The 27353-nt window shown below is 40.2% G+C and overlaps 1 pseudogene; it reads right to left on the bottom strand.

Moving 5' to 3' along the window:
• Positions 1-20921: 20921 nt before the first annotated feature.
• Positions 20922-21722, bottom strand: LOC133242645 (prostaglandin E synthase 3-like; annotated as a pseudogene).
• Positions 21723-27353: the final 5631 nt, after the last annotated feature.

Raw genomic sequence — 27353 nt, 5'->3', positions numbered from 1 at the left:
GTATAGCCATGCTAAAATATTTTTATACTCAGTATGAACTAAATTGCAATAGTTTTTTAGTTCAGTTAATGTGTGCATGTATAAAGTCATTGTGAATTTTGACAACTGCCTTTGAAATTTTGAAGATTATAATATCATAGCTTTTTAGACTCAGTTTTGTGTCATTCGTGCATGTCAACCAATTCCAAGTACACTTCTGCTCCATCTTCACTTTGTAAAAATCTTTTTTCCATGACACTGAGCTTCACAAAGTGTTTTCATTCTGTATCATAAAAGAGAACTGTGTCATCAGTGCTGAACTTTCTAACTGAATTTTCAATTGAATTAATAATAATGCCATATTTTCCCCTTTGACAGAATGAACTTCTAAAAACTTCACTTTGATTCCATGAACTGAGTAAAAATAAAATTAAACCATCATTGAGATTACCAGATTTTCCATTTGAAATTTCCAATATTACTGATATAAAACTGACCTCATTTAATTCTTTTTTGCAGTTTTTCTTTCTGCTAATGGTGTTAACACAGTAGCATCTATCATTTCACTTTTAATATGTGCACATGAAAACTTGGAGCAGAAATGAATGGCATTAATTTAGTAAATGACCGATCTAAATTAAAAGTCATGCTTCACAGTGTGTATATAAATACACCTTCTGACATGATGTACATGTTAAACTGCTGACCTCAGGCTCAGGCTTCTTAAATAAATTACTAAGTTTCAAAACAAATATCTATGTATTCCTCACAGATTTATGTCTCAGGATTTTATATAATCTATTATATTATTTTGGCTCCCAGGGTGGATGGTAAATGTCACAAATATTTTGTCATTTACATGTCCATGATCAACTTTCTTGAGAAGTGGAAATTCAATAGTTCATTTGCCATTAATAATCACATACTTTATTTTTTAAAGATTATAACTGAAAGGATTTATTACAAAATAAAAAACATCACTAAACAAAAGAGATGTCGATCAGCATCATAAAGGACAAAACAACTGTAGCAGTAATGTTTAGGCTATTCCTCTGTATCTGTGGACCAAATCCAGCTTACAACCTGTTTGTGAAATAAAACTGTATTGGAACATAGACTTTCTCTTTCATTTATGAGTATTGTCTATGGTTGAAACAGAGACTATGTGATCCAGAAAGCCTAAAATATTTACTACCTGGCCCGCTAAAGAAAATGTTTGCCAATCTCTATACATGACACCTGACCTGCCTCTTGAGAAACCTATATGCAGGTCAGGAAGCAACAGTTAGAACTGGACGTGGAACAACAGACTGGTTCCAAACAGGAAAAGGAGTACGTCATGGCTGTATATTGTCACCCTGTTTATTTAACTTATATGCAGAGTACATCATGAGAAACGCTGGACTGGAAGAAACACAAGCTGGAATCAAGATTGCTGGGAGAAATATCAATAACCTCAGATATGCAGATGACACCACCCTTATGGCAGAAAGTGAAGAGGAACTCAAAAGCCTCTTGATGAAAGTGAAAGTGGAGAGTGAAAAAGTTGGCTTAAAGCTCAACATTCAGAAAACGAAGATCATGGGATCTGGTCCCATCACTTCATGGGAAATAGATGGGGAAACAGTGGAAACAGTGTCAGACTTTATTTTTCTGGGCTCCAAAATCACTACAGATGGTGACTGCAGCCAGGAAATTAAAAGACGCTTACTCCTTGGAAGGAAAGTTATGCCCAACCTAGATAGCATATTCAAAAGCAGAGACATTACTTTGCCAACAAAGGTTCATCTAGTCAAGGTTATGGTTTTTCCTGTGGCCATGTATGGATGTGAGAATTGGACTGTGAAGAAGGCTGAGCGCTGAAGAATTGATGCTTTGAACTGTGGTGTTGGAGCAGACTCTTGAGAGTCCCTTGGACTGCAAAGAGACCCAACCAGTCCATTCTGAAGGAGATCAGCCCTGGGTGTTCTTTGGAAGGAATGATGCTAAAACTGAAACTCCAGTACTTTGGCCACCTCATGTGAAGTGTTGACTCATTGGAAAAGACTCTGATGCTGGGAGGGATTGGGGGCAGGAGGAGAAGGGGACGACAGAGGATGAGATGGCTGGATGGCATCACTGACTCGATGGACGTGAGTCTGAGTGAACTCCGGGAGTTGGTGATGGACAGGGAGGCCTGGCGTGCTGCGATTCATGGGGTCGCAAAGAGTCGGACACAACTGAGCGACTGATCTGATCTGATCTGATAAATGACACAGCAGAGTCGGTCAGTTTCTATTTCCTGTACATATTTTAAGTATTTGATGTTGTTTAGTCACTCAGTGGTGTCCAACTCTTTGTGAACCCCATGGACTGCAGCACGCCAGGCTTCCGCCCTTCACCATCTCCTGGAGCTTGCTCAAACTCATGTCAATTGAGTCAGTGATGCCATCCAACCATTTCATCCTCTGTCCCCTTCTCCTGCCTTCAACCTTTCCCAGCATCAGGGTATTTTCCAATGAGTTAGCTCTTCGCATCAGGTGGCCAAATTATTGACGCTTCGGCTTCAGCATCAATCCTTCCAACGAATATTTAGGATTGATTTCCTTTAGGACTGACTGGTTTGATCTCTTTGCAGTCCAAGGGACTCTCAAGAGTCTTCTCCAACACCATAGTTCAAAAGCATTGGCGCTTTGGCACTCAGCCTTCTTTATGGTTCAACTCTCACATCCATACATGACTACTAGAAAAACCAAAGCTTTGACTGTATGGACTTTTTGTTGGCAAAGTAATGTCTCTGCTTTATATATATTCTAAGTATACCTAACCCCAAGTTTCTCAACCTTGAGACTATTGCTGTTTGTGGCTGGATAATACTTTGTTGGGGAAGTGGGGGTTGTCTTGTATGCTATGGGATATTTAGCTGCATCCTTGGTCTCCCAGGATGCCAGTAGCACCGTCCCATTTGCAGCAACCCAAAATATCTATAGACATTGCCAAATATCCTCTAGTGGGCAAAAATCACTGACCTAACCTATAATTTCCCACTGATTGGGACCTGCCAGTTTCCTGCACCTTGCAAGGTATGGCTCAACACATCCCACAACTGACTGGTACTCCTAGTGGCCACCAGGGGCAAAGCAGTGTCAAATACTTTTCCCACCACCTTCCAAGACCAGTGGGCATTAGCTGTCTACTCACTGATGAAGCACACTTCTTCAGTGTGTGAATTCTCTTCTTGGAAAGGATGTGTTAGTTACTTTGTGTCTGAAAAGGGTCAGAAAAATGAGTCCTGGGTTATTGCTAATCATTTTTTAAATTTAACATTGAATGTTAAACCGAGAATATGGTGCACTTCTTATGTTTGTATGGTTCAGTCCACTTTGCATACTACTGGAAGAAAATATGGCAGAAGTTCTAAGTGTAAAGTACCAAGAATGAGTGAATAGGTAATGTATAACCAATCCACTACAAAATGTCTACCTTTCTATCTTTGGATTCCTTCATCTGTAGCATACTAAGAAACTTTTAGCATCTCAGCTTCCTTTACTTGTGCGTGTGTGCTAAGTCACTTAAGTCATGTCTGACTCTTTGCGACGCTGTGGACTGCAGCCTGCCTGGCTCCTCTGTTCACAGGATTCTCCAGACAAGTACTCCAAGCACCTTAATTGAGTCCAGCTGAACAAACCACTGAATCCCCTTCCAGCATCTTAAGCTGCACAATGAAATCAGAATCTCCTCGTAAGTGCTTCTTAAATAATGAATTCAGCCTGATCTAGTGTTTTGTTCTGCTTTCCTTAGTATAGCACTCAGTGGACCTATTCCAACTTTTGCCAATATACATTAGTAAATTCGCAATTTGCCAACTGGAGCATGTCACGACTTGATTCTAGTTTAGGTGTGGCAACAGTCAGAAAGAGTGGGCTAAGACGTCAGTCAGAAGGAATTTTCTCTCCTTTTCAAACACTCTCCCAAGGCTGTTACAGACTCTTCAAGGAATGAACAGCCTCATCAACCAGGAGAGGAAAGAAAACTCTATGGAGTTTCAAGTACTGAGTTACCTGAGTCCCACCTGTTTCCATTCCAATTCTTTTTTAGAGTTTTTTTTTTAATGTGGACCATTTTTAAAGTCTTTATTGAATTTGTTACAATATTGCTTCTGTTTTATATTCTGGTTTTTTGGCTGCGAGGCATATAGGATCTTAGCTCCCTGACCAGGTATCGAACTTTCACCCTCTGCATTGGAAGGCAAAATCCTAACCACGGGACTGCCAGGGAAGTCCCTCCATTCCCATTCTTGGGATCCCATTCTCTCTCAATGAAATTTACCTTTTATGTAAAATATCTGGTAAATCAATGTTTTTATACAACAGCCTGAGAATCAAAATTTGAGTTTTGTTTTAGCTATCTCAGCCCAGTGGCTACAAGTGATAAGAGATTCTTTGAATGAAATAATAGAAATTCCACAAATTTCTGCTTTTTCTTTGATATGAGCTCTCATCTTGTTTTAAACTGTGACGTTCAGGTAGAAGCAACTACCTTCCACCACAAATTTTGCATTTCTTAAGCTTTGCATATTATTCTATGACAACTGCCTCTGCATATCTTAGAACCTTACCCCAAATGAGTATGTTATCCCTAGTGAGAACAGGTAATAATTAGCTATTTGATTGATGCATGCCTTGGACTGACTCAGTACCAGTCAGGTTTTCAGAGACATCAGCAACAACGAAAAGAGATAATCAACCTGAGATTTCCCCCTACTTTCCTGAGGATCCTTTGCCTGTGACCATGTCTTGTACCATTTTCTTGATAAAGTTGATTATTAAGCAGAAAAGTCACTCATCCACAGTTCTCCCAGTTGCTTGGAGGGCTGCACAATTGTCCAGGAAAAGAACTTTCAACTATACCTCAAAGCAGATTTGGTAAACTACTGCCACTGATCCCTAGAGGAAGCCCTCATTGCTGCTATCCTGATGCCAGATCTGTGGCAGGAACTCACTTTTGCAACCACCAAGAAACTACTACCGTTGCCACCGCTAGAGGCTAGACATGTCTCCACAAGAAATGGAAGCATCAGACTGCTCACTTCTAAACAGATGTCTCACACGGGTGCCTCTGATTGAGGGGGTTTAGGTCCCGTCTCTATATCCTAGATGCAAATAGGGCTGTAAACTTGAGTGTTTACTCCTATGTTAGAAAAGTTGGACTCAGATATGGTAATTTCCTCATTCTGGTTATGCCTGGGTATGTGTAAACCATCCAAAAATTCAGTGGTTTAAAGCAACAACATTTATTTTGCTCACAAATCTGCAATGTGGGTAAGGTCTGTTTGACTCAGTGTAACTGCAGGCTAGAATCATCCAATGGCTCACTCACTTACAAGTCTCTTGACTGATGATGGCTTTCAGGCTGTGACTTTACCTGGGGCACTGGCCAGACAGCTACACATCTCCTCTCCATAAAGAAACTATTTACCCCTACACAACTTACTTTCTACATGCAACTGACTTTGCTGCTGCTGCTGCTAAGTCACTTCAGTCGTGTCCGACTCTGTGCGACCCCGTAGACGGCAGCCCACCAGGCTCCCCCGTCCCTGGGATTCTCCAGGCAAGAATACTGGAGTGGGTTGCCATTTCCTTCTCCAATATGTGAAAGTGAAAAGTGAAAGTGAAGTCGCTCGGTCGTGTCCGACCCTTAGTGACCCCGTGGACTTCAGCCTTCCAGGCTCCTCCGTCCATGGGATTTTCCAGGCAAGAGTACTGGAGTTGGGTGCCATTGCCTTCTCCATAAACTGACTTTGCTATTCCATTGCAATTGTTAGCCTAACTTCCTGTTACCCAGGAAGATAAAAGTTGCAGACAAAATCACTGTTCTTTCTATAAAGAACTTCTTGAAAGACTTACCACTCTTCAGTGGAAGAGTTTACATGCCAAGAGTCTTTGAGCCTCTAACCTCAAAATACTCAGCTTGTGGCCACCAATCCTAAGATCCTTACCCAAACAGAATCAAGCCCCTGTATGGAAAGATCCAGTTTAAAGCCAACCTGCCAACTCTCAAGATAGCACCAGTTGTATTGTCTTCTTTCTCTGAGACTCTCTCAGACTCCATGAGATAGTGTTTTAAGCAAAATACTCAGTTTTCTCTTATCAATGTGATACATAGAAAGCTAGTATTTGATATGATGGAGCTTGGCCTTGGTTATAACATGATGATTAGGTTTCAGGTGTGAGCATCCCCAAAGAGAAAGTTATGTAGAAGTGATATAGTCTTTCATAATGTAGGTCCAAAATCACACAGCATCATTTCTGCCACATTCTAGTCATTGAGATAACTACAAATGCTCACCCAGGTTCAAGAATCAGGGGGGCAGACTCCATCTTTTGATGGGGGAGAGGAATCAAAAACTTTCAGGTAGGTTTTAAAATCATCATATTCTCCAGCTATAGAAAGACTATCCAGCCTGCATCCCTATGTTCACAGCAGCACTATTCGCAATAGCCAAGACATGGAAACAACCTAAATGTCCATCGACAGATGAATGGATAAAGAAGCTGTGGTACATACAATATATACAATAGAATACTACTCGGCCATGAAAAAGAATGAAATAATGCCATTTGCAGCAACATGGTTGGATCTAGAGATAATCCTACTAAGTGAAATAAGTTGACAGAGAAAGACAAATATCATTTGGAAGTTGTATTTTGGTAGAGCTTTTTTCTAAGGTTTGAAATTGAAGAGGCAGTTGTCCAATAGCTGGCAATAATTTAGTTACTTTAGAAACCTTGTAAATTACATCCTGACCACCAACTTGGATCAGGAGAAAAAGAAACAACATAAAGAGGACTAAATATATGCTGGAAAAAAACCAAATCAATACATTTAATACATGTCTTTGCCACTGGTTTAAATTCCGGTAGCATTGAATACCAGAGAAGGCGATGGCACCCCACTCCAATACTCTTGCCTGGAAAATACCATGGACAGAGGAGCCTGGTGCACTGCAGTCCATGGGGTTGCTGGGAGTCGGCTACGACTGAGCGACTTCACTTTCACTTTTCACTTTCATGCATTGGAGAAGGAAATGGCAACCCACTCCAATGTTCTTGCCTGGAGAATCCCAAGGACGGGGAGCCTGGTGGGCTGCTGTCTATGGGTTTACACAGAGTCAGACACGACTGAAGCGACTTAGCAGCAGCTTAGCAGCAGCAGCATTGAATACTGTCTTACCTCAATTATCTAGGGATTGGGAATCAAAGTACAAGAGCATATTTTCCAAAATGATAGACAAAGGGTTTTATGAGACAAGCAATTCGTATTTCAAAGGAAGGTCATAGTTCTGGATTTTAATTTCACAACCAAAATGCAAGTCATTTTAACATTTTATCTGCATGTGGGTGATTTTATCAATGTAAAATAAAACAGGTGGCTTAATTCAGCAAACATTTACTGAGCATCTGTTAAATGAGGCCCTGTGCTAGGTGAGGCAGGGAATATAAGGACAAGAATAATTGTTCAATTGTGGTTTATTAAATAAGGTAACAGATAACCCAAGTGTTGAGACGTGCAGGAAAATTTTAGGAGTTACTACTGATAAGCTCAATTCTGTATTCTGCTAGTGAATAGTAAAATTGTATAAGAAGATATAAAAACGAAACTCTTTCTGCCTCAGTTTCGGCTGAGTCCCCAAAGGAGGAGAAAAACCAGTATATTCCAAATACATTCCTGTGCCCGAAGACTTGCAAAGAGGATGGAACAAAAACAACATTTTTCGATCCTTAGCATATCATCTTTTTTGAAGACATATAAATACTTTGAGGGGCCCACTTGGCTTCACACTTGCCTCTGGGTTTGGGAGACTGATGTCTGACCCTCTCAGAGACAAGTTCAAATGCTGAGAAGCCATTTTTTCAATTATTGGTACATTTCCTTATGCAAAGGGGAGGACTGAACATATGCATTTTATCTCTACTTTTGAGAAAGTGGGTATTCTGTTTGTTTGTTTATCCTACCAGTGTTTGAACATAAATATTAATATTTCTTCCCTTTTTACATAAAAGTTAGCATATGTACTGCATTGCATCTTGACATTTGTATTTAATGATATATTTTAGAATTTGTAGTACATCAGCACATAAAAAGCGACCTCAGTCTTTTCATAATGGCATAGCATTTTACCATGTGGGTGTATCATAATTTCTTAAACCAATCCTTAATGGACAGACACTGGATGGCTTTCAAACTTTCATCTATTACCAAAATTTAAAAAATAAACACTGTAATGAACAACCTCGAATATAAATTTTCTTATATATGTGTGTGCACACATACGGTAAGTAAATGTTGACTTTGATGCCTGTAAAAATTTTCTAAGTCTCCCTAAGTCTGCTTAGAGATCCTGTATTATCTATATAATCTATTCAACTACAAAAGAAACACTTGACAGAATAGTGACACACAAGTGCACACATGTACATGCCCAGAAGAATTCCCAGGTCCAAACTGCATAAGGAATTCTGATGAATACTGCCAAATTGCCTTTCATAAAAGATATACTGTTTTCCACAAGAAAGTATATGAGTGCTTATTTCTTTACAGAGAAGGCCAGAGTTTTCAATGAACTCAGTTGCTTTTTTTTAACTAAAAAATTAAAATAAAAACTAGTTTTACAGTCCCTCGGCCAGAATCAGGCTTTATTTTTTCCCCTATGTAGGCAAATTCATTCTTTTAATCTGCAGAGAGGCTAACCCAAGTGAAAATAGGTTCTTTTCTAAATATAGGCTTCAAGTTATTATATTTTAAAACATCCTTTCTTCTGGTTTCTGCTAAAATTTCTGTTTACATGATCCATTTAACTGTTTCTCCTTAAATTTTGAAATATTTGATCCATCAAGACAGAGTGGTAGCAGCTCCAAATGGAGATACAGACTCATGTTAATACAGACTATAAACTCACTACACTTCTCTCCTCAAAGAAGAAATGTCCCTGGAGGCTAAATATCATCAAATTCTCCCTTACTGTCAGAAATATTACCAGATTGTGACATACAATGAACTAAAACCCCTCATTTATTTATAATTTATCTTTTTATGTTTTTCCACATACCTAAAAATTACTTAAAATATTAAATCACTCATTTAGAAATAGATCTTTTGATAATTTTCCCATAAGGCAAAATCAATTTTTTTCAGAAGAAAAAAATAAAAACAAGCTTGGTGATACTATTAATTTTAAAATAATGACATGAGGTTGATCAAAAATTCATAATGCTTTGATATATAACCCTATATGAATAAGCAGGTCCTAATAATAATACGGTCCTATTATAGTGCTAAAACAATAACCACAATGGCTCACATTTTTATGGTGCTTTATAGTTTACAAAGCACTTCCATGTACACGACAGTAATTCCAGCTGCTGTTGATTATATGTGTGCTTAATTGCTCAGTCATGTCCGACTCTTTGTGACCCCATGGACTGTAGCTCGCCAGGCTCCTCTGTCCATGGGATTCTCCAAGCAAGAAAACTGGAGTGGGTTGCCATATCCTCCTTCAGGGGATCTTCCCAACCCAGGGATAGAAACCAAGTCTCCCGAATTGCAGGTGGATTCTTTCCCATCTGAGCCACCAGCGAAGCCTGCTGTTGATTATATAAACCAGGTATTTTGATAAACTGTGCCCTAGAATGGGACCTCCCTAGCTTCCCAGGTGGTGCTAGGGGTAAAGAACCTGCCTGTCAATGCAGGATATGTAAGAGATGTGAGTTTGATCCCTGGGTTGGGAAGATCCCCTGGAGAAGGGCATGGCAACCTACTCTAGTATTCTTGCCTGAAGAATCCCACGGACAGAGGAGCCTGGATGGCTACAGTCCATAGCATCGCAAAGAATCAGACATGACTGAAGCGACTTAACACACACGTACACTAGAAAGTATTCTTTTCATTCAAGATGAGGGGAATGAAAATGCATTGTTTGCATTGTTTGCTCAAGGTCAAAAAGCCAATGAGTGGTAAATCTTGGAGATGGGAAGTAGAATGGTGATTCCAAGGGGCTAGGTAGGGAGGGAGATGGGGAACTATTGTTTAATAGACATAGAGTTTTATTTTTGCAAAGCTGTAGAGTTCTTTAGATGGATGGTGGTGATGGTTGCACAATATGAATGTGCCTAATACCACTGAGGGCTTCCCACGTGGCTCTTCAGAAGTAAAGAATCCACCTGCCAAGGCAGGAGACGTGAATTCAATCCCTGGGTTTGGAAGATCCCCTGGGAAAGGAAATGGCAACCCACTCTAGTATTCTCGCCTGGAAAATCCCATGGGCAGAGGAGCCTGGTGGCCTACAGTCCATGGGGTTGTAAAGAGTTGATCATGCCCACATGCTCATGAACTATACTTAAAATGGTTAAGGTGGTACATTGTTATGTGTATTTCATCACAATTAAAAAAAAAAAAAACTGCAGGGAAAAAGCCAATGAATTGGGCTTCCCTGGTGGCTCAGAGGTTAAAGCATCTGCCTGGAATGAGGGAGAGCCAGGTTCAATCCCTGGGTCAGGAAGATCTGGAGAAGGAAATGGCAACCCACTCCAGTACTCTTGCCTGGAGAATCCCATGGAGAGAGGAGCCTGGTAGGCTACCATCCATGGGGTCGCAAAGAGTCGGACACGACTGAGCGACTTCACTTCACTTCACTTTTGTGAAGCCTGAATTTGATTTCATTTTGATCCAACCTTTTTTACAACTCAGAGCTGTTATTACTCTCATGTTGCAGATCAGGGGACTAAAGCCCAGAAGGACTGAACTGTCTTATGTCACACAATTATCAAGTGGCAGAGTTGAAGTTCAATCCAATGGAAGTGATTTTATAGCCAGAGGGCTAAGCACAGGAATAAATAAAACTAAGGACTCACCTAACTGCTAAGGGTTGGGTAATACTGGGTTAATGACTTTACCTGCTTGGGCTATAGTTTACTCAGTTGTAAAACGAAGGAATGGATATAGATCAAACTGAAAAAATTTCAACATTTTTGACTATGACTTACAGTAAGAAATGTTTTATATTGACCCATTCTGCAAACACACATACACCATGGTTTCCCAGAATCACACCTTGAGATAAGGATTTAAGTGTGAGTGATTAATCAAAGATGCTTTCGGGAGAAAGTGGTATGGGAATAGATGAGGCAGAGCAAGAAAAGTGCAGAAATCAACCAAGGGTCAGATTTCAGGTGAAGTCTCAGCCCCAGCCTAATCTCATGGGAAGCTCTGAAGCATAAAATACACCCAAGACTGACTCGCCCTGAGGCAAGAGAGCTGGTTACAGGCCACCCCAGCAGGATGTAACCTCCCAGGAACTGAAGCTCATGGTACCTATGGTAGCCAGTCCTCAAAGATGGCCTCCAATGATCCCTGCCTTGTACAATTCACACCTTTGTGTAGTTTCCACCTATGCTGTCCCATGGTTGGTCACTGCAACCAGTGAAATACAGCACAAGTAATGGTATGTCACTTCTCAGATTAAAATATGAAAGACTGTGGCCTCCATCTTGGACTCTCTCTTCCCTGTCTCTGGGGGAAGCAAGGTCTCATTTTATGAGCAATCCTATAAAGATGCCCATGAGATGGACTCTTAATAACAAGGACCTGAGGCCTTTAACTGACAGCCAGCAAGGAACTGAGGCCTGCCAACAAGCATGAAACTCCCTGAGCCAGAATCACCCAGATAAGTTACGTCTGGATTCCTGACCCTCAGAGATCGTGTAACATAATGAATGCTGTCATTTTAAGTCACTAGGTTTTTGAAAAATTTGCTCTGTGGCAACAGATAGACAATGCAAATACATTAGGCTATGGTGTTTCCACAGGAAACAGCCTTGACTAGACGGAAGACTATGGTTTTTCCTGTGGTCATGTATGGATGTGAGAGTTGGACTGTGAAGAAGGCTGAGTGCCGAAGAATTGATGCCTTTGAACTGTGGTGTTGGAGAAGACTCTTGAGAGTCCCTTGGACTGCAAGGAGATCCAATCAGTCCATTCTGAAGGAGATCAGCCCTGGGATTTCTTTGGAAGGAGTGATGGTAAAGCTGAAACTCCAGTACTTTGACCACCTCATGCGAAGAGTTGACTCACTGGAAAAGACTCTGATGCTGGGAGGGATTGGGGGCAGGAGGAGAAGGGGATGACAGAGGATGAGATGGCTGAATGGCATCACTGACTCGATGGACGTGAGTCTGAGTGAACTCCAGGAGTTGGTGATGGACAGGGAGGCCTGGCGTGCTGCAATTCATGGGGTCGCAGAGAGTCGGATACGACTGAGGGACTGAACTGAACTGCTGGTGTTTCCAGTAGCTGAAGGGAAGTTTTATGAAAAACTACAGGGAAGATTCTTTAGGAGAGAAGCACAAAGACACTGGAGGATGGGCAGAACCAGCAAGAGACCTGAGGTGATGTGAGCAGGGGATCAATCATGTCTGCTCTCTCTCCAAAACAAATGTTTCATGAAACAACACTTACTACAGGCAATGCACTTAGATAATTTCCATTTGATTATACTCTTATTTGGTTTATGAAGTGCTGGAAGTGAGCCCTTAAATTGATTTCACAATTCACTAACAAGTTGTGACCTGCAGTTGAAAAATAGTGAACTTAATCATCTTTGAGGTCCCTTTTAGATCAAAACTTTTGTAACTAGGAGACTGCACAGTGTTATTACAATGGCAACTAACATTTACTGAACACCCACTATGCCATAACTATTCCAAATAAGTTAGTAACTATTGATAGTCCCATTTCACAGATGTGAAGACTGGTAAGTGGCAGAGGCCAGGAGGAAACCCAGGCAGTCTGACTTCAAAACCAGTTGTCAAGAGTGCAGGCTCCTAAGTGAGACTGGGTTCAAATCCTGATGCCAGTGCTTGATCAATAATTACTTGTAATGATGATCACAATATACTGCAATCATTGGCAGCCATCAGCTCAGTGATGGGGGCAGTTCTAACAAAAGGAAGTTTAGGATCGAGGTCATGTATATTGACTAAATTTAGAAGTTAGTCATTGATAATCAGCTCAATATTCTGCTCTGTTTCAGCCATGCTGGCCCAGTCTTTATCTTAAATTTAGCCACTTATACCAGATGGGGCTCTGGCCTGGGTTATATAACATCTGCATGCTTGAATGTCTAGAGTTTATTCCCCTGTAGCTAGATAGAAGGAATTTCAACATACTCATTTTTATGTATTGTTTTATTAAAGTACTCCTCTAATAAATGAATGTAACTAAAACACATTAGTTACCATTATGTAGAAGATACTCTTACTGAAGTCAGTGAACAGTAATCAATCTCTGGATGTTAAGAATAGGGTCAAAAAACGTTATGATATAAATGAATAAAATGGTAAAAAAAAAAAAAAAAAAACTGCACAGAATCTGGATACCTGGAACTATTATCTTTTTGGATGAATTCCTCTGAGTCATGTCTCCATCAATCATATCTTTCATGTCACAGGATAAATACAGCATTTATCACAGGTAGTGAAGTCAGTATAGAAGCATAGCATCCTTTTAATACAAGATTATCAGTGATCAAAGATTTATACACCTGCTGAGTGAATTATCTAGAGCTGGACACATGTAGAGGATACATGTCAAGAAGATATTTCAGCAGCTGCTTTGTTGTCAGATGACTTGAAGGATTTAAAAAGAAAGAAAAATTGGTTTATGCTCCAATTCATATGCTACTGTGTGATGAGAAATTACAGGGCAATAACAGTGACTGCAACCTAGCTTGGGATACTGTTAGCAGATATAAAACACTGTTCTCCTGCCACCTATTTTTTTTAAAGTCATTTTGTATATATTGCTAAAGAGAGAGTTACATAAAACACCATGGTTCCCCCAAACCAAATATCAATCCAGACGTCCTTTAAATTAACAATTTAAGATTATTTCTGGACAGAAGACCTAAATAGATGTTTCTTCAAAGAAAACATACAGATAGCCAACAGGCACATGAAAGGATGCTCAACATTGCTAATTATTAGAGAAATGCAAATCAAGTGCCATGAGGTATGACCTCACATCAGTCAGAATGGTCATCATTAAAAAATCTACAAATAAAAAATGCTGGAGAGGGTGTGGAGAAAAAAGAACCCTCCTACACTGTTGGTGGGGTCACTGTGGAAAACAGTATGGAGGTATCCCAAAAAACTAAAAATACAGTTGCCATATGACCCAGCAATCCCAATCATGAGAATCTACCCAGACAAAACTACAATTTGAAAAGGTAAATGCACCCCGATGTTCATAGCAGCACTATTTACAATAGCCAAGACAAGGAAACAACCTAAATGTCCACTGACAGAGGAATGGATAAAGAAGATGTGGTCCATATATATAATGGAATACTACTGAACCATCAAAAGAATGAAATAATGCCATTTGCGGCAACATGGATGCAACTAGAGATTATCATACTAAGTGAAGTCAGTCAGAAAGAGAAAGACAGATACCATATACTGTCATTTCTACGTGGAATCTAAAATATGGCACAAATGAACCTGTCTACAAAACCAGAAGGAGACTCACAGACATAGAGCAGAGACTTGTGGTTGCTGGTGGGGGGAGTGGGAGAGGGATGGACTGAGAGTTTGGGATTGGTAGATGCAAACTATTACATTTAGAATGGATAAACAACAAGGTCCTAATCCATAGCACAGGGAACTATATGGAGTATCCTGTGATAAATCATAATGGAAAAAATGTAAAAAAGAATGTATATATGTGCATAACTGAGTTACTTTGCTATACAGCAAATTAACACAACATTGTATATCGAGTATACTTCAATTAACATTTTTAAAAAATGTCTACAAATAACCAACACTGGAGAGGCTATGGAGAAAAGGGAACCCTCTCACACTCTTGGTAGGAATGTAAATTGGTGCAGCCACTGTGAAAACCAGTATGGAGGTTCCTCAAAAAACTAAAAATAGAGTTGCTTTTTATACTAAGCAAAGTAAATCAGAAAGAGAAAGACAAATATCATATGATGTCACTTATATGTGGACTCTAAAATAGGACACAAAGGAACCTATTTATGAAACAGAAACAGTCTGACAAACATGGAGAACAGACTTGTGGTTGTCAAAGGGGTGGGGATGCAGTGGAGGTTTGGGATTAGCAGATGCAGACTAGTAGATTTAGACGCATAAACAGCAAGGTCCTACTGTACAGCACAGGGAACTATATTCAATATCCTGTGCTAAACCATAATGGAAAAGAATAGGAAAACACACACACACACACACACACACACACACATATATATATATATATATAACTGAATCACTTTGCTATACGGCAGAAATTAACACAACATTGTAAATCAACTATATTTCAATAATGGAAATTAAAATGAAATTTTTTTCTAATTATAAAGGAAACACATGCTTTTATAAAACATTTAGTAAATGCAGAAAACGTAAGAGTTAAGGGAAAGAAATCACAAAATGATCAGATATCAGATCACATGAGGTAATAATTATCACTATTAATATGTGATATGTTATCTTTACATTAGCATCATACTATATGTACTTTCTATAATTTCATATTTTCACTTAAAAACATACTACAGGAATTTTCCTGTGTCAACATATTCGACTTGAACATTACTCTGATGACTGCACAGAATTCCATTCTATGGACATAGCATTTTAATAGTCAGTATCCAGCAGGCAAACAGAAACCACTCTATACATTTAATACAGAAACAGACTTAATGATACATTTAATGCAGAAATAGACTTAATGCTAATATTTTGCTATAAAGTTATAAAAAGTGCTGAAGAAGAAAAAAGGAGAAAGGTGTGTCTTAGTGAGCTATCACTGTGTGACAAACCACTTCAAACTTACTTGTGTAAAACCAGAATTTAAGAAAAATTCTGTGGCTAACAATTTAGGCTGGGTTCATCTCAGCACTTCCGTAGTCTCAGTTGAGGGCTCTCATACATCTATGGTTGGCTGTGGGCTGGCTTTGCTGATCTTGGCTGGGCTCCTTTGCATGTTTGGGGATTTCAGCCGGCACAAGGTGACTGGCTAGGCTCAGACCCACATGGTTTGTCATTCTCTGGCAGGCCAGCGTGGGCTTATTCCATGGCAGTCAAGGGGCTCCAAGAGAAAGAGCAGAAGCCAGAGGGTCCTTTGGGGGCCTAGGCTTGGGACTACCACAGTGCCTTTTTCTCTGCCATCTACTATTCTAAGGAACAAGGCCAACCCAGATTCAAAGAGTAGAGAAATAGATCCTGCTTTTTATGTGGAAAGTTGCAAATTTGCATTGCACAAGGGCATGGAAACAGGGAGAGAAAGAGTTCTGGCTAGTTCTGCAAATGACTGATGCCAGTGTGTCTTACCTAGGAAACCTGAAGGCTGCCACCTGAAACCTGAAACGCAGCCTGGGGCTGGAGCCCATACGTGGGTGATGGCGCTTGTGGCACTTAATATTGATCTGTGAGAGGTACTGCTGCTGCCTCATCTGGAGGTACTGCTATCACCAAGTAGAAACCTAGGAGTCTAAAACCTTATGAATCTGTTAAAAGTGCCACAGATGTTTTGGGAACACATAGTTGCCTGTAATCATTGTTGCTGCCTCTAGAGGACCCCTTGAGACAAACTAAAAGGCTATTCTCTTTTCCACCTTATAGTCTCCCCACCAGTGCCTCCCAGTAGAAAGCCTAACGGGATGCAAGCTGAAAGGGACCCTGCAAAATGGAGTTTACTGGTTTCTAACCACCTGTGATACAGAGAAGAGCATCAAAAGTATAGCTGAGACTCAAGTGAAAAGTGACTGTACAATAATATCATTCATTTAACAAATCCCCCATTGCTGGATATTTAGATTATTTCTTTGGAAATACAACATAAACGTGGAAAGCAAAGCCATCAATGGGATAGTTTTTGAACCCAATGGACAATGATATTTAATTTCTAAGAAAGCCATTTAAGAAGGGATGTATCCTTCTCGAGCTCAGCAATAAACAAATGATACATAAAAGAGAATGGCTCAGAGTAGCTCTGCTCTGTCCCTCCAAGGGTAGATTTATGTCTTCGAGACAGGATGAACACCAGAGTTCTGTCCATGTGGAGCTAGTTTACCTCCAAAATTATTTCCTTCACATTGCATTCCCATTTGGTTGAGGTGTAAAGGAAATATTCTGAAGTTATGATTATAATTTTTGTATCCAAAAAACACCATTGTATGCAAAAGCTTTAGCTGCATTTCCCTATGTCCAATAGCCACAGGATAAACATAAAATCCCAATGGCAATGTTACAAACAGCATTTCTAAGGTTTAGCCTCTGTACACAGTGTTTCATTTTACTAACTAATTTTTTTATTATAAATGTTGAATACTGCTTGTAAAAAAATCAAACAAGCGTTTTCAGGGGTGAAATTCCATCCTAATAGCATTCAAAGATTTATCATGTATATTTCATCTTGAGTTTTTCCTATGAACTCTAATACATTTTATTATTATAGTCACAGGTTACAATTCTCTTCTATAACTTGCCTTTGTAAGTAAAAGATTAGATATTATGTATTATATTTTGATGAACCTTTTGTTTTAATACAGTTAAATATACATAATATATAAAAACCATATCATAGCATTCTATAGGATGGATATGCTAAAACTCATGTTATTGTTCATTTTCCTTAGTAGAGTATAAGCTCCCTGAGGACAGGAGCCTGGTTTGGTCACTGAATGTCTAATGCTTAGACAAGCACCTGGCAAATAGCAGATGTTTCAAAATTGTATAGAATGCATGACTAAACGGCAAAACACTACAGGTGAATATTCGTATTGTTCTCCATCTTTCACTATTCCAATAATGAATTTGGCAATTAGCAATCTTATAAATATACGTTGAATGCGTTGCCAAGACCAAAACAAACAAACACAAAAACTGAAGCACTTCAACCCCTCTCAAATTTATCCCAATATTCTCAGGAAGTTCCCAGTGAGAAGGGAGATGGCACTTGTATTTACAAATCTGGTCTTTCTAGCTATTACTTAGACCTGCCAGAACGGTTTCACAGATGTAGTCCTGTTACAAAGTGGCATGGGCCTTTTCCTTCTTTTTAGCGTGTGTTGCTTGGGGAAGTTGTCGGAGTCTCTTATGTTTCTACCCCATGTTTTGAGACATCCGGCTGTCATTCTGTGGAAATGAGAACAGTACCCTTTGTCCTTGCAATTTTTTGTTAAGCAGGCTATACTGGCTGTAAAACTTTGTGCTCTCAATATCTCTATGAAAATTTTTTCTTATCTAGTTTTTATTTTTTTTTTTTATTTTTGGAACGTCTGCTTTCCCCCAAGGCTCAGGGGTAAATTCCCAATGAGGAAATATAAAGGCTTGCCTCATTCATCGGAGAAGGCAATGGCACCCCACTCCAGTACTCTTGCCTGGAAAATCCCATGGACAGAGGAGCCTGGTAGGCTGCCGTCCATGGGGTCGCTAAGAGTCCGACACGAATGAGTGACTTCACTTTCACTTTTCACTTTCATGCATTGGAGAAGGAAATGGCAACCCACTCCAGTATTCTTGCCTGGAGAATCCCATGGACTGAGAGTCCCACACGAATGAGCGACTTCACTTTCACTTTTCACTTTCCTGCATTGGAGAAGGAAATGGCAACCCACTCCAGTGTTCTTGCCTGGAGAATCCCAGGGACGGGGGAGCCTGGTGGGCTGCCGTCTCTGGGGTCGCACAGAGTCGGACACGACTAAAGTGACTTAGCAGCAGCAGCAGCCTCATTCATTCCATGTATAATATATATTGAGCTGTCCTCAGAACAACCCTCTGATGCTCACATTAAAGCTCCTTAGACTAAATTTACAAACCTTAGTTCTCTCCTCTCTTTGGTTGAGTGCTTTCCTGAATGACTTTCGCAGACATACCTTTAGCTGATCCAGTCTCTGTCCTGTAGACATTTCTGAATCCCAGGGTAAAAGTCATTTGTGGTGTTCAGGTGGGAACTCCTGGAAACACACAGATATATTAATAAATACAGAAATTTAGATGAATGGACAAATGCTCAACATTCACTTCAGCAAATTCTCAAAACAGTTAAGGTTTCCCCCCTCTAAGCCCTAAAATTTTTAATACTTTAACCTTTAATGTAGAGGGCTTCCTTTATAAAAATATCTTTTTATGATAATTGTTATAGATGATCATTTAGAAATTTGAGGAAAAGAAGTAAATACAAAACATAGGACATAAAATCACCTATAACCCCCACCCCCAGAGCTACCAGTGTGAAAATTTTATACATATTTTCTTCCAATTTCTTGTTTATATGTTCTTACCTGGTTCAGATCATAGTACATACATATTTTTCTACTTTTATACTTTTCCTTAATAACAAAAATGTCCCTTTGTGACTAAAAAAGTTCTTCATCTACATACCTCCTAACAACCATAAACAAGTCCCTTGTTTGGATGTACCATTTATTGAGATTATATGGTATTTTAAAAGCCGTCCTCCAAGTTTACTCACACTAGAAGTCAGTCATATTCAATTCCTCCTTTTCCTTCATTATCCAAAGCCACTTAGTCTTAACGGCCAACTATTCTATTTCTGAACAATTTCTTTTACCTGTCCCAGTGGTTTCAATCCCAGCTAGAACATATAGGGATTTTAATTTTTAATGTTTAATTTTTTAAACATTATTTAAAAAATAATGATTGCTGGGGCCCCACCAAAGACTGAGCTAATCAGAATCTCTGGGGGATGGAGACCAGGTACCCACAAGTCTAAAAGCTTCCCAGTGAATTTTTAGAGGAGGACAACACATTTAGTTTTATTTCAATCAAATCACGCTTTCTTTTCCAACTGTTGCAAAGTGTATCTACAATTTTCTATTACAGATTCATTTTTAAAAGGTTTTCTGTGACATTACAGCAAGCTTTTCTTTTTCAGAGGAATATTCTCAAATTCTTCCTCAAGTAAAAATAAAAACTCCATTCTAGTAAATGGCAATACATGAAATTACAGTAAACGAGACACTTGAAAGGATAGCCAAGAAGTCTTCCAACAGTTTATTAGAAAGAATGTAGACATTTAAAAAAAAATTCCCCACTGCCATGAACATAGATTGAGGTTTTCAGCCCAGGTACAAGCTGAATCAAAAAAAAAAAAGGAAAGAAAGGAATGAAAAAAATCCAATAGTGCTTTAACATTTTTCCCACTCATTTGTCATAATGACAGTGCAAATACAAATTTGGTCTTAATGTACAGACTTTAAAGCAACAATGTACATCCTTTCTCCATCCTCTGTGCTAAGAAACGTAGATGTTTAAGTATCAAGCAATACCAAACCACAGGCTTCAAAACCATCAAGTTACAGCATTCGCTAGTTTTAGCCAAGATACATCTGGAACACTGACAAATGATCACTTATGCACAATAATGTGAAGCAAATTTTTTGAAAAATAAAACTTTAGTGGAATAATTCTGAAAGATATATCAGAGGAACAACATGTTACTAGGTTAAAGTATCAACCAATTGTTTCAGCCACTTTGAGTCCATGTTCTAAAATCTAAAATTTAGTTCCTTTCCCTAAGCTAAGTGCTTCCTATCATGTCAGTATCTAGGTTGTGAAGTAAAGGAGACTTTGGTGAAATGTTTTTATTTATCACAACTGCTTTATCAATTGCCTAGGACCTCAACAGCATCATGGAAAAACTGGTGGTGGAGGTTTAGTCACTCAGTTGTGTCTGACTCTTTCGACCTCATGGACTGCTGCCAGGATCTTCTGTCCATAGGATTCTCCAGGCAAGAATACTGGAGTGGGTTCCCACACCCTCCTCCAGGGGATCTTCCTGATCCAGGGATCAAACCCCGGTCTCCTGCATTGCAGGCAGATGCTTCACCAACTGAGTCACCAGGGATGCCCCAAAATTGCCCAGTACAATGTTACATATCAACCCTTAGTGAAGCCTTTAAAAAAGCAGACAGGTTGAAAAATGGGTTATAGGAGGCAAATATAGTATCTGCCTTTAGAGCTATCAACTCAGGAATTCTCTCAATTACAGAATCTTGCAGAGAAGTTATTTTTCTTTCTCAAAATCCAGTGATGACAACATTCCTTACTCCAGATCTGGCATTTTTTTTCATCACTGTCTTGTGAATCATCACCTGCTCCATCTACTTCTGGTAAATCTACATTCTCATCACCACCCATGTTGTTCATCATCTCAGAGAAACGATTAAAATTAGACATGTCTGCCACTGAATCACGTTCACAGTCTTTCCAATTACTGAAGTTCACACTAAACCAATTAAGCTTTGCCCTCTCTTTTGTTAACCTTGGCCATGACTGGCCAGATTCTCCTTTTCATAAACAATATAAAATTGATCTGTCTGTTCTTTTATGCTTGGAATTATTTGAATCAATACAGTGAAGAAGATCAATTTCATTTAAATGTTTAAAATGATCAATTCCTCCAAGACAACTGAATGTAAGTTTGGAGTTCTCAAAATTTACATTAACATCTTGACTGTCTTCAACACAAAATTCAGTGAAGACATAGTTCCTTTGATTGTACCACTTTGGAGAAGCAGGCTGTATCGTGAACAGGGCAGGGGCACTGACTAATGGGTGGGTGAGCCTCTCCAGTGGCCTGGAAGTGGAGGTTTTCTCCTCAGTGAATTTTAATACAGCCAGAGTTGAGATGCACTGCCCTGGCCCCTCCTCCAGCCCCATGCCACTTCCCAAGGCCCAGCCCTGATCAACTCCCAATCAGGTTATTGCAGTTACCTCCTAACTCTTTTCTTGTTTCTGTTTTGTACATAATTTTCTTTATTTATCTAGGCTGTGTGGGTCTTCATCGCTGTGCAGGCTTTTCTCTAGTTGTAGTGCGTGGGCCTCTCATTGCAGTGGCTTCTCTTGTTGAGGATCACAGGCCCTAGGGCGTGTGGACTCAGTAGTTGTGGCACATGGGGTCAATAGTTGAGGTTCCTGGGCTCTGTAGCATGGGCTCAGTTGTTCCATGGCATGTGAGAGATTCTTCCTGGACCAGGGATCGAACCCTTATCTCCTGCATTGGCAGACAGATCGTTTACCACCGAGCTACCAGGGAAGCCCCTCTCTTCCTGTTTCTAGTCTCTCTCTTCTGCAACTTCCACTTCTGCATACTGCTTCCCAAATTTCTTTGGGAAATAACTGCTAAAACATGGGTCAGATCACGTCACTCCCATACTGCCTAAACAAGAGTCAAATTTGGCCTGAGCAAGATCCTCCTTCAACCAACATTTCTGCATCCTTTCCTCCTCTGGGTCTTCCACTGCCCAAAGACTACCACTATCCTCTTCTTTCTTTTCAATTACTCTATTTCAATTACTACATCCTTCTTCTATCAGTCAACAATTGTCTATTCACTGGCTACTATGTACCACCCATCTACTCAGTATGTTTTTTGAATTGCTACTGTATCTAGGTATTAGGGATATGGCAGTGAATAAGCTTATTTAACTTATATACAAAGTGCATCATGACAAATGCTGGGCTGGAAGAAGCACAAGCTGGAATCAAGATTGCTGGGAGAAATATCAATAACCTCAGATACGCAGATGACACCACCCTTATGGCAGAAAATGAAGAGGAACTAAAAAGCCTCTTGATTAAAGTGAAAGAGGAGAGTGAAGAAGTTGGCTTAAAGCTCAACATTCAGAAAATGAAGATCATGGCATCTGGTCCCATCCCTTCATGGGAAATAGATGGGGAAACAATGTAAACAGTGGCTGACTTAATTTTGCTGGGCTCCAAAATCAATGCAGATGGTGACTGCAGCCATGAAATTAAAAGACACTTACTCCTTGGAAGGAAAGTTATGACCAACCTAGATAGCATATTAAAAAGCAGAGATATTACTTTGCCAACAAAGGTCCGTCTATTCAAGGCTATGGTTTTTCCAGTAGTCATATATGGATGTAAGAGTTGGACTGTGAAGAAAGCTGAGAGCCGAAGGATTGATGCTTTTGAATTGTGGTGTTGGAGAAGACTCTTGAGAGTCCCTTGGACTGCAAGGAGATCCAAGAAGTCCATCCTAAAGGAGACCAGTCCTGGGTGTTCATTGGAAGGACTGATGCTGAAACTCCAATACTTTGGCCACCTCATGTGAAGAGTTGACTCATTGGAAAAGACCCTGATGCTGGGAGGGATTGGGGGCAGGAGGAGAAGGGGACGACAGAGGACGAGATGGCTGGATGGCATCACTGACTTGATGCACATGAGTTTGGGTGAACTCTGGGAGTTGGTGATGGACAGGGAAGCCTGGTGTGCTCACAAAGAGTCGGACACGACTGAATGACTGAACTGAACTGAAGACAGACAAAATTACCTGCTTGGTGGAGCTTAGTGGGAGAGGCAGACAACAAAACAAGTGCACAAATAAGAAAATGTTAGGTAAGTGTGATGCAGAGAATTGGAACATATAGCGACTAGGTGGCTATTTTTGACTGGGTGGCTATTTCCATCTGAAATAGCCTCTCCAAGGAGGTGACATCTATACTGAGATCTAAATGACAGGAAGGGAGGGACCAGCTATTCAGACTTTAAGGGGCAAAGCATTCTAAAGATAGGACCAGCTACTGTGAAGGCTTTCAGGCAAAATGAAGTCTGATTGAAGGGCCAGAAGAAGGCAGAGCAGCTGAAGCACAGGGGTAAAGGGTGAGCCGTGGGAGATGAAGTTGGAGTCAGCTCATATATGCTTTCTAAGTCAGGGTAGAGAGTTGGAATTTGATTCTTTGGGCAATGATGGGAAGCCACTGGAGGGCTTTAAGTGAGAAAGTGACATGATGTGCTTTGTGTTTGAACAAGATCACTCTGGTTGCTGTGGGAACAACACATTGGGGGTGACAGTAGGAGCAGGGAGCAGGTAGGTGCTTTGGTGGCAGTCTGGTTTGCCTTGAAGTACTTGCTCCATTTAAGACAAATAACAAATCAAAAGCTCCTCTTGTTTTTAAGCAAAATATTAAAATTCTTATCATCATCTAACAGGACCTGAATGGGCTGACCTCTCTCCAGCCTCCTGCACACCATCTTTGCCCCTGCTATTGAGCCTTGCTGACCTTCTGTCAGTTCTTCGAATGTAGTAGGCCACAGGACCTTTGGACTTGCTGTGGTTATATGTTATTTGCATGTGTGACAAAATATACATAAAATTTACCATGTTAACCATTTAAAAGTATACAACTCAGTGGCATTAAGGATATTCACAATGTTGTCATCATCACTCTCTAGCTCCAGAACTTTTTCATCATCTCAGGAGGAAATACTGGACTATTAAGCAATCACTTCCCATTCCCTCCTGCCCCAGCCCCTGGGAGACCATTAATCTGCTTTCTGTCTCTATGGATTTGCCTATTCTGGACAGTTCACAAAAATGAGTACAATGTGTGGTATTTGTGTGGCTTCTTTCACTCAGTATAAAGTTTCCAAGATTCATTCATATGGTAGCATGTGTCAGTACTTCATTCCTTTTTATGACTGAATAATATTCCATTGTATGGATTTATCACATTTTGTTTATCCATTCCTTAGTTGATGGACATTTGTTTAGGTTGTCTCCACCCTACAATTAATGTGACTAGCGCTGCTGTGAACACCCATGTACATGTTTTTGTTTGAATCCCTGCTTTCAATTCTTGGGGGTGTATACCTAACAGCGAACTGCTACGTGATGTGGTAGCTGTGGTCATATTTTGAGGAACGAGATCAGTGAATCTTTGACATGGATTAATTTCCTTTGGCTGTGGTAACAAAGTACAATTAAAATAATTGCAGAAAACTTATTTTCTCCCAGTTCTGAAGGCCAGAAGTCTGAAATCAAAGTGTTAGGAGGGCCAGGCTTCCTCTGAGACCAGGTAGAATCCTTGTTTTCCTCTTCCTAGCTTCTAGTGGTAACAATCAATCCTTGGCACTTTTGGCTTGCAGCTACATCATTCAATCAGTCTCATGGCCTTTACCCTGTGTGTGTGTCTGTGTCTTCACGTGGCCCTCTTCCTGGGTCTTTTCTTCTTTTAAGGACACCAGTCATATTGGACTAAGGGCCACACTACTCCAGTATGACCTCCTCTTAAATAATTACATCTGCAACAACACTATTTCCAAATAAAGTCACATTCTGAGGTAAAGGGGTGAGGACTTCACCATATCATTTTGGGGGACACAATTCAATCCATGACAAACTGACAGACATTACTGTGCTTCTGAATCCCCTGGGGATCCTATTAACACAGGCTTGGTGTGAGGCCTGAGGTTATGCACTTTCAATCAGCTCTCCCAGCTGATAGCTGTGCTGCTGGTTCACCGATATGGTGGCCAACTAGTCTGGGTTTTACCAATAAAAATCCAGAGTTAAAGGAAACCCTTCAGTCCTGGGAAAACTGGAATGTTTGTCACCCTATTATATCACAGACCACATTTTGAGTAGCAAGGCTCTAGTTATGAACTATGGTGATTTACCCATTAATTACATTACTTAATACTCTTATTTATCTTTACATTTAAATAAATTATTTTTTGCTAGAATAGCCCAAGATTTCAAGAATCTTGACCCCCAAAAAGCTTCAGACAAACCGTGAAATGGTGACTTAGTTGAGTTCATGGGTGCCATATGTGAATATTGTATTTATATTAACTCATGAAATTATCTATGATGCTCAGCGTTGTCCCAGTTGGGTCGAACCCTCTGCAGAGTAATTATGCACGGGAAAGATCTTTTTGGATAAGAATACTCACTGGGTTTGATGTCTTCAGTATCCTTTTCTTGTGCCACCCAGGGACCGTGAAAGTGGAGGTGAAAGCACCTTTCTGAGGGTGGGTTTGAGCATGTTGTGGTTTGAGCTCTTGATTCCCATTAAGACCACCTGGAAAACTTTGAAAACTGCCACGCCCTCACTCCAAATCAAATGATTCAGGCTACCTGGGATTGGGCACAGGCAGTGAAGGCTTTGTTGTTAGTGTTTAAGTTCTCCAGGTGATGCAAATAAGCAACCAGAGTAGAAAATCACTCTGCAAGATCTTCGTTTATAAGAGAAACATTGCCAATCTGTCCCTAATCTTTTTTTCCACCTGCACCCACACTCCTCTCCACTCCCCTCTATGCCCACTTAGCTCTCTGTCATGGTTGGTCATTACCTTAAGCAAGTTCTCCTCTTCCTCATATTTGGGTCCTATTTACACAATGACCTCACTGACCTGGGACCATGTAGAACCCACTGGCGGTAATAATTACTCCTGCAACTGACCTTGGCAGGCTTTCTTCGAGCTTTATTGACTTTGTTTTTCATTCTTTCACAAAAGGCATCCTTAGCATCATCCACAATTAGGTTAGACTGTGAGAATGTCACTGTTTTGACTGCAGAGTCTCTTAGGAATCCAGCAAAATCTCCCACAGAATCTGTACTGTGTGTTCCTCTGCAAACCAGCCACAGGAAATCTGGGTGGAGTGTACATTGCTTTTTTATTGGGATATAATTCATGTGCTATAAAATTCACCCTTTTAAAGTGTCCAATTAAGTGGTTTTTAGTATATTCACAAAATTATGCAGCCATCACCACAATCTAATTCCAGAGCATTTTTGTCACTCCCCAAAGAAACCCCCTACTCATCAACAGTCGCTCCTCATTCCTGTTGCCCCCCTGCAAACTAATCTATTTCTGTCTTTATGGATCTGTCTATTCTGGACATTGCCTATAAATGGAACATTCAGTATGTGGTCTTTTGTGTCTGGCTTCTTAGCATATTTTCAAGGCTCAAACATATTACAGCAAATATCAGTGCTTCGTTGTTTTGTGTGTGTGTGTGACCAAATAATTTTCCATTGTATGAATGTGCTACATTACGTTTATCTCTTCACAAGTGATGGACATTGGGGTGCTGTGAACATTCATGGGCAGGCTTTTGTGTGGACATGTTTTCATTTCTCTTGGGAGTGGAACCACTGGGTCATATGGTAACTCTGTGTTTAACGTTTTGAGGAACTTCTGAATTGCTTTCCAACCTTAATTTTTGACCTTAAAACAGTTCTTTCCTGAGTGTGAGCTGGTCTGTACTTGTTAGGGTGGGGAACATGAGTCTCAGGGACTTTAAACACTTTTTTTTCTGTTATACATTTTATGTGAAGAATGAATGGTACTTTCACATAGAACCTTGTCATTCGGCTTCCAAAATGTCAAGAAAGCATGGAGCGCCCGTGGTGGCAAGGACTGGGGGTGTCTGTCTGAGCTCCCGTGTTCCTAACCATCCCTCCAGCTGTATCTCCGGCCACCTGTCACAGTCTGTTACTGGCACAGACAAGGCCAGCTTGTTCCAAGGACACGACTACTGGG

Source organism: Bos javanicus, chromosome X, assembly GCF_032452875.1.
Source record: "Bos javanicus breed banteng chromosome X, ARS-OSU_banteng_1.0, whole genome shotgun sequence".
NCBI classification, from domain to species: domain Eukaryota; kingdom Metazoa; phylum Chordata; class Mammalia; order Artiodactyla; family Bovidae; genus Bos; species Bos javanicus.
The sequence above is the reverse complement of the archived record's forward strand: the minus strand, read 5'-3'. Positions and strand labels throughout refer to the sequence as shown.